Here is a 9,533-nt window from a genome sequence, read left to right on the forward strand (position 1 = left end):
GCTTATAACTTAGGGATCTCAGTTCCATGGACCATAGGGGTACCCAAGGTGAAAAATTTGTAGAGAATATGAAGGAGATACATGAACAAGTCAAGAAAATATTACAGCAGAACAATGAGAAATACTAGATACAAGAAAACAAAACAAGGAGAGAAGTACACTACAAGGTAGGTGATCTGGCTATGGTCTATATGAGAAATGAGAGACTCCCTAAGGGGCAGCCTAGAAAACTATGCATGAAGAAGATTGGACCTCTTAAGATTGTGCATAAGTATGGCAACAATGCCTATGAGGTGGAACTACCACCAAAATTAGGTATATCACTAATATTTAATGTATGTGATTTGTTTCAGTATAAAGAAACTTAGTCAGTTGCAAACCAAGAAGAACCCACTATTACTGAAGATGTAGATTGGATACAAGACCTACCTCCAAGCCAACCAGTGACATTGGATTGCATTATAGATTCCAAGATTGTCAACTAGACTAGAAAAGGGGTCTATAGAGACTACCTATTTAAATGGATAGGTCTACCCAAATCTGAAGCTACATGGATGTCAGAAGTAGATATACTGAAGCATGGAACCACTGTTCAAGCCCTATACACTCAAGGAGTTTGAGTCTTTCCTACCCTGGGAGTATGGTGCAGGGGCACTTATTAATTTTGTTGAGTTTGTTTCTAGGATGTTGGAATCATATTCTTATCTTTTTCATAAGGCCAAAAGGCCATTGAGTTTGTGCTCAAATTATTGTAAGGGCCCTAAGAGTCTCTATTTGGCCAATGTTGGCATGTGAGCTCTTAGGAGTGTCAAGTAGAGCACATACTAGGATAAGTTGTTTTGAGTTAATATAGGTTGGTTGGTGTTATTTTGAGATTGTTGAGGTCATATGAGTCACTTGGAAGTGACCAAGCTTGGAATTGAGCAAAGTTTCTCACCAATGCAAAAGTTGCAAAAGTTACAAAAGTTGCAAAAGTTGCTCATAGCAACTTTGCAACATTTTCACCAAATCTTGTACACCATTAGCTAGTTGGTTGTCACAATTTGTTGTGAGCATGTGTAACTACTCCAAGGCTAGTATAAGGCTTGGAAAGACCAATGAGAATCAGGTGTTAAATATTTGAATCAAATAGACAAGTTTAGTTTCTCCATTTGGTGTGTTTTCCAAGTTATTACATGTTCTTTGCAAGTTTGTACGGATTGGTAATTCCCAAAAAGGCACATGGATTGCTAGACTGGTGTCTTACCTTGTTTTTTCTTTTGGTTTGAAGTCCTGAAGTGTTGTATTTTATATGTTATCTTCATTTTGTTGCAGACGGATTCAAAAGTCCTAAAAACCAGGGTTTTGAGAGCACAATGGCTCCAACCTAGCATTCCATGGTGGAAACTCCACTCTAAAACCTTGTAGAATGTTAGTTTGTAATGTATTTTATGTTTTATTTTTTGGTTTTGAGATAGGGGAAACTAAACTAGAGATTTGCCACCATACCCTAGGCTTGGCACATTGAGTTGGCAAGCATTAGGTAACATGGGTAAAAGGCCCTAATTGGATGAATCCGGTGGAAGGAGGTGAAGGATGGTTGAATTGGAAATCCTTATGGAAGTACAGACCTAAAAATAACATCATTTCACTCAGGCAATAGGACTGGTAAAGATGTTTAAGAAAATCCCTACTTTTTAGGCCTAGGAAGGGGCAATTAGGCCTAGTTAGCCCTATGAGGGTTAGACATGTTAATGATAGAACCCACCTTCAGTATTGAGATATTGTATGTAAATACAAAAAGGGTGTCTGGAATGTCAAATTGTTCATAGGGTTGTTGAGGAAGATAGGCAGATAATCGCATAATACCCTACTGACAGGGCTACTAGAATTAGGTCTCCTATTAGGCCTAAAAGTTCAGTTTGCTTGTGAATCCTGGGATCAGTAAATACCAATGCTCTTGGGGAAGTTGTAGGGTTGGGAACCCAAACAAAATTATTCATTATTGTGTGATTAATGTTAGGAATGAAGATCCTGTGGTAGAGGGGTTGAACTCTCAGGTTGAGTGTGAAAGGGAGTTAGTAAACAAGGTCTCCTAAGCAAGAGTATGAAACTCACAAAGCACAAAGTTCTTATCCTAGTCTAAGGACCTAGGGAAGGTCATACAGGGTAACTCCTACAGACCCTTGGATGGTGTGAAGGTTTAGAACCATTGGATGGTTCTAGAGTACCTTTGAGGAGATACCAAGACAAGGTAGCCACAAGTAGGAGTGAGTCAATTCCCTCTACATCAATTAGACCCAGCAAGAAGGAGAATGCCTTGTTGTTGAGGTAGATTGTATATGAGCTCTAGTGGGATGGATGTGCCTCATTGTTGAGGATTTTATTTGCATATTTCTGAGTAAGATGGTGTATGCCTTACTCTTGCCTATTGTTATACTTTTGATTGTGGAGGCTCTTGTTTTGGCATGTTGTCATTATAGTTCATTGTTGTGCTTCAGATTTGTATCTGTGATATTGTGACTATGGATTTATTTCCTTGGAGCCTTTATGATGTTATTGTTATATTGATGTGGTTTATGTTCCACCCTAAGGTCTTGGTCCATGGTTAGGGAGAGTGGGCTCTTGCATGTGTAGGACCAGGGTCATGAGCAATATACCTCTAGGAGGGGGTCTAGATTGGATGGAAGCATGTGGTGATTTTTACTTTGTAATTGTAAGTGATAACTTTAATAAATTGATTAGTGGGTTGGGTAATTTGGATTCACTTAATCAAGATACTAAATTTGAGTTGTATGCCCCAATGGTGGGTCCCAGGGAGGTGGTTTTTGATTTATGGTTGGGAAGACCATTAGAGTGGTAAAATGATCTCCCTTGTTTGGCTCCAAGGTTGAGATGGATTCTAGATGAGGCTAGCACATGGTGACACTCTTTCCCTACATGTGTCCATGATCCTTATTCCTTGATTGTTTGTACACCTCTGGGAGTTTATTGATCTATGATTAGCCTCGTGATGTGATTTGGTTTATTTCTACATGGTTGTTTATCATTTCTGGATGTCATGTTGAGTCCTTTGGTTGTTAGGTGTTAGCCTAGGTCTAGAGTGTTAGTTGGAATCTTGTGTCATCTCGTAGCATGGGGGTTGTTCCTTATTGGTTTCACATGGTCGAGTGGTTTGATGCCTTCTTCCATTGGGATTTTCTTCATTGGAAGCTAGCGTGCATGGACGTGGGTTCTTATCTTCTATTCATGTGGATGGATTTGTGGCCTTATTCTATGTAATTGAGATTGTAATTATGTATCTTATGTCATGAGGAAATATGTAATTGTAAAGAGACTACGTATCTTGTAATCATGTGTGAGAGGACTTGTAATAGGTTGTGATCATGATGTATAGTGTATTAGGTTGTGATTGTTGTAATCATTGTAACCATTATGTTGTAATTGGATATTCATTATGTATGTAATTTGGGATTGGAAGGAAATAATTGAAAGAATAAGTAACGTTATTAGATTATCTTATGCGTATCTATGGATGTAAAGAGAATGTTAAATGAACACATTAGCATTATGGTAGATGTTTTTAATATTGGTTTCCTCTTGAGTATGAATATGCATGAGTGGTTTGTAGGCACATATGGTTAACTTAAAGGAAAAGAATTAGGTTAAATTTATATGATTTTTGCATGGAAAAGATGATATCATGTTAGATGGTTTAGAAAAGGGAAATAGGAACATTTGGTTTGGAGCTTTCAAATGAATTCTAGAGTTAAGGAGATTATGTAGGATTTGTATTCGTGGTTCATAATACTCATGTTAGGAAGAAAGTAATTGATTAGTAACTAAATGTAATAGATGTTAATGGTATCATGATTATGGATGTGCTTATATGTTATTGTTAGTTAAGTAATTGCATTCAGGTACCCTAGGGATGGATAGTTGTTGTATTGTTATTTCTGCATGTGTATGTTGTTAAGAATGTGATTATGTTTAAGATGTTTATGCATTCATGTAACATTGTGACTAATACATATGAGTACTTGTAGCATTGTTTGGCATTAGTGAATGTTTTTTTAAATAATTATCTCTATTTGCTAGTTAGATTAAGTAATTTCCCTACGGTATTTTGGCAGGCATTACATTTCACATTCAAAAAATGTGATACCGTTTGAAAGTTAAGGGTGTTTTTCAATCAGCCTATCAATCAAGACTTTAGTTAGAATTCAATTATAAAATAAATGATAATTATTTATTAAATTCAAAATAAGGCAAACCTTATATTGTTGGAAAGATGAGAATTTCCTTAAAAATCCCTTTTCATTTTATCAATTTCGGCTAAAAAAAGTCATCAGCCATCAGCGCGAAGTCTGAAAAAACAAGGAATACCCAAAAATATGTTTTTTCTACCGACTTTCCAAGCTTGGCATTTCCTAGCCAAATCCAAAAGAAATCCCAAGCCAAATACCATGATTTCAAATTTTTGTCAGAGAAATCGGATATTCGATTTTTATAAATTTTATTTATGAATAAAATTAATAATATTTTGTATGTTATAATGTATTAATATATTAATATATAATAAACATGTTATATATTAATACTATAATATATAAATCTATATATTAAAATATATTATTAATATTTTAATTAATATATTAATAATAAAAGATATTAGATACTAGATAATATCCAATATCCAATACTATGTTTAGGGGAGAGAGAGAGAGAGAGAGAGAGAGAGAGAGAGAGAGATGGTTGGCAAGGGATAAGAGGAAAGGGAGAGGGAGAGATAGGGAGAGAATGGTAAGGTAGAGGGAGAGATAGGAATGTTGGCAATATTGCATTATAATAGACAATGAAAGATTGTTGGCATTTCAATAAGGATATTGAGAAGGTTGTTGATGATTATGGATATAACTAATTAAAGCTATTTTACTATCTTGATATTATTATTTTGTCATTGATGTCAAGAAATTGATTTTCTAATTCAGTATGATGTTGCCATATCTTGAGAAGTATGATATGAAGATTATAAAGAAGTTGGTAAAAGACACAGGAAAGAATATGATGAATAAAGGAATGAATAAGGTATTCAATGGGCAACTACTACCGAGTCAGACAATGATGAGATCATGATGTTTTAGATTGTTTTAACATCATACATATGTTGTAAAATGTAAAGGTTAATACGATACTATGTTATAAGGCAAAGACCCTAGTCGGTAAACCCTAAGGTTATCGCTATCGGTTAATGAAGGCTAAATATCTACCAAGTGAAGTTTAGTATTCACCGACTTGTTACCAAGTTGTAACCGAGCTATAATAGAATGCATTAAATGTTTGCATGCAGTATTTAATGAAAGAAGCTGATGAGCTGGAGCGGATCAATGATTGGTAAGCCATGGAAGAATTTTTTTAATGAATCTAAGGCAATGGAAAGTCGACATGAAGATCTACAGCTCAGATTGAACCGCAATACCCTGGCACAAGTTCCAAGACTACTATGGAAGTTCCAAGGTGGGGTAAAAAATTTTTAGATCGAAAGATGCATTGAACCTAGACAAGATTGAAGATTTGATGGCTATGATTGATCATGGGAAATGTGATCAAGGAGATTAAGCGGTTACCTAATTGTTTATAAATAGGAAACTGTTGATTAACAATGTATGCGGGCAAGTGTATGCACAGGGATGCTACATAGTGATTACAGAGCACAGAAGCTTGAAGACCTATTAGAATAACAGAGTATAGAAGCCCAGCAGATAGACAAGATTAGTTCTATGTCTAAATTGTATTGAACAAATAAGAATCTGCTTTAGCATTTTAGATTTGAAGTTGCAAATAGATTTTATTACTATTATTTTGTGAAAGTGACAGAAAATCTCTTAATCGAGTGGACTTAACAGTCTTATATGTAAATCCTCTAGCAAGGTGACATTCTGATTGAGTGTTTGAAATCCTTTGACAAGGCCACTTCTAACAAAGTGAAGATCCTAACAGATCTGAGGGAAATCCCTTAACCGGGTCACATCTAGCAATGTGTTTGTAATCTTTAATAGGATTTGTTTTTAACCAAGCATACTCTAGAAGAGTATATTTCTTAGTGGGTCTGAAATCCCATAGTGGTTTTTCCTATTTGGGTTTCCACGTTAAATCTGGTGTTATGAGGTTTATATTGTTCATATGCTTTTAATTTTGCATGTTTAATAGTTTTGTTTATATGATTGATATATATGTTACCGAGGTTGAATTTGATGTTTTTATGGATGATTAAGTTTGTATGATTCACCCCCTCCTTCTCATCTTGTTGGCTATTGGATCTGTACTTATATTAAGTATCAGAACTATGAAGGAAGATAAAGGTAAAGGGTTTTAGAGAGATGGGGGGAGATGGAAAGAAAAATGTGATACCTTGTTTAGGATAGGGAGAGAGGGAGAGAGAGAGAGAGAGAGAGAGAGAGAGAGGGCTAGGGAGATAAGGGGATAGAGAGAGGGAGAGAGAGAGAGAGAGTAATTAGGGGTAGGGGGAGAGAGAGAGAGAGAGAGAGAGAGAGAGAATCCTGGGTAGAGTTTGATTATAGATGTGCTAAGGGGTCATATGGTGTCCTAAGGGATCATATGGGGTCCTAAGGGGCCATGCATGTGTCAGAACACCATATGATCTATTAGGACATCATATTGTCGTTTGGGATCATATGGTATCATAAAGGGTCATATGGTGTTCTAAGGGGTCACCTGGTGTCGTTAGGTGTCATATGGGGTCATAAGGGAAAATGTATGTGTAGTCATATAAATCTATCCATTTTAATTAAATGAATATTTTGTATTTCTTTGATTAAAAGTCCACTAGCCATTAGTTAATTAAATTAATATTTAATTAATTCATCTTCAAACATTCTCCTATTAATTAAATAAATTATTCAATTTATTTTAATTAATTCATCAAACCAGATTCACAATCAATTAAATGAATAAATTCTATTTATTCAATTTACCTCTTTTCTCTTTTAAATAAATTAAATAAAACATTTATTTAAATAATTATCCCCCCCACTTGCATTTTCCTACAAATGCAAGTTGCAACCACAAATTGAAATAAATTAATTTTTTTTAATTAAAATCTTATTTTCCCTCACCCACCAAATCCACTTGCACTCCTAAACCCCCTTCTAGATTCTTCTAAACCCTTCCTAATTAACCTAATTCATCCCCTAATTATTGTCACATTCATAAGCAACTTGGAGTCACTTCTCAAAGACTTCAAAGTCTTTGAAAAGCATTTAATTCTTTGCGTGTTCAACAATTTAACCTCTAAAGTCTTCCAAACCACTTATGACTCTTACATGACCATTTATGGTTAACCCCTAACTTAACCCTCATGTGACTCATGTGTCTCCTCAAGCATTTATTTCTTTGACCATGGTTATCCCTTTTACCTTTGCACAAGAGTTTATCTATTGGATAAAATCATTATTCTTTGGATAATGAATTTATTTACTCAACCCAATCTTGAACTTAACTCCCAAGTTAACCTTCAGGTCATGTCAATCATTTAATGCTTATTCCCCCTCCTCTCAACCTATCTCATATTGACACTTGTCATCCTAGGATTGGGTTGAAAGCCCTCACATGGATTGAATATCATTCAATCCTGACCCTTGTTGAGATTTCTCAATATCAACCATCCATTGCTCCATTTTTCCTATAAATAGAGCCCATTTCTTCATAATCCAGATCCTGAAAACTTGTATGCATTTAATCTATAGTGAATTTTACAGAGAGCATTTAGTATAAATCACATATATTTTCATTTTGGACTAAAATAAATCTTAGTTCATTTCATAATATGTCTAATTAGTTTGTTTTACACTTGCATAGCATAGTTAAAACATTTCAATCTTGAACCTCCATAAGCATTCATAGTGCAAAAAGTTGCTGAGAACTACAATAATTTGGAACTTGGAGAGGAGAGGAACAAAGGAGAAGGAGCTAAGAGCATGTTAAAAGGCATTTGGAGATGTCTTGTGGTATTTACTTCCATAGTTAAATCCTTTATCATGTTTTTAGTGTCTCTTTTGATATGCTTGCTTAGATTAGTTTTTGGTTGATTAACACTAACAGTTTCTTGTGTTTTTGTGTTTTATATGACCACAGGCTTTAATCTAACACTTGTCCATTTTTTAGAGCATCATTTGGTGAACCTGACATGAATCCAACACCCAACAATAATTTGTTTTACAAAAACTAAGTTTTTTTGACTATTTAGCTTGACACACAGGTCATGGTTTGGCGCTTTTGATCTCGTTTTAGCGCTATTATAATTTGATATTTTAGCGCTATTGTCTCAAATTTAGTGCTACTGTCAGGATATTAGCACTTTCGATTCTTAACTAGCATTTTTTTCCATGTTGTAGCGCACTTGTTATTGTTGCTTAAAATTTTAGTTTACCGCGTTTGTCTACACTATAGCGTGTTTGTGTTAAGTAGCACTTTTGTTGTCACACAGAGTAGCGCTATTGTAACAGAACATTGTAAAAAAAGGGCCTTGTAACAAAAAAATATTTATTTCTTGCAAGTTAGGATTCAAACTTCATTTTGGTGCTTTTAAAATCAACAAAAACAAATTTTGTTTACTTGCAAGTTAGGGTTCAAATTTTTATTTGGTGCTCTAAAAATCACAAAACAAATTTGCTTTCATTGCAAGATAGGGATACACTCTATTTTGGTTCTTAAAACAAGACAAGAAAATTTTCTTTCTTGCATCAAACTAAAAAATTCACAATCAACACTTCAACTTATTGTGAAAGTAAAAAGAACAACCAACTTGTCTCAATTTTTGCAAAAATGATTTTATTTCATGCAAACGTGTTTTTTTTTAAGTTGACCAGGACTTCAAATTCTAGTTTACTAAAACATATTGCCTTTGAAGTTAAAAAGAACATCATGATTGTTGGAGCAACATCTCCAATTAGATAAAACATCATTGCAATGACAAGTTAAAAAGAAACAAGTGTATTTTGTTTTTGGCACACTTGTGCAAAAGAGTTGTTCGAGTGGTCCTACTTCTAACACACACTATCCTCTCCCTTGGCTTTTGTGGTCCTAGGTGCAAGAGAAAAGTGTTAGTAACACTCAAGTTTTATCTTTTTAAGAGAGGCCTACCAAGAGATCCATCACTCTTGGGAACGACCTCATGTGATAAATCCTTCGAGCTGCTATAGAAATCAAGTGAGAGTGAAAGTTGTAGCCTTGGGTATAGTTGTTCCTACAGTATAACTTGCCGAAAGGACAAATGTGCCCCACCACAAGTTACAAGGCTCTTAAGTGAGTGACTGTAGAATGAACTTATGTCCAAAAATATCAAAAATTACTAAACACCTTTAAGTAGTAGTCCACCCATTCTATTGATTGAGGATATTTGTGATAAATTCAGTGCAAGAGCATAGATGGTTTTGCTCCCAAGATACTCACCATACATATTTCCTTGAGTAGAAACATAGCTTTTTGAAAAGTCACTTGTGGTTTGATGAAAGTGATGACTCCCCCATCATAGG

Source organism: Cryptomeria japonica, unplaced genomic scaffold (genome assembly GCF_030272615.1).
Source record: "Cryptomeria japonica unplaced genomic scaffold, Sugi_1.0 HiC_scaffold_16, whole genome shotgun sequence".
NCBI lineage: Eukaryota > Viridiplantae > Streptophyta > Pinopsida > Cupressales > Cupressaceae > Cryptomeria > Cryptomeria japonica.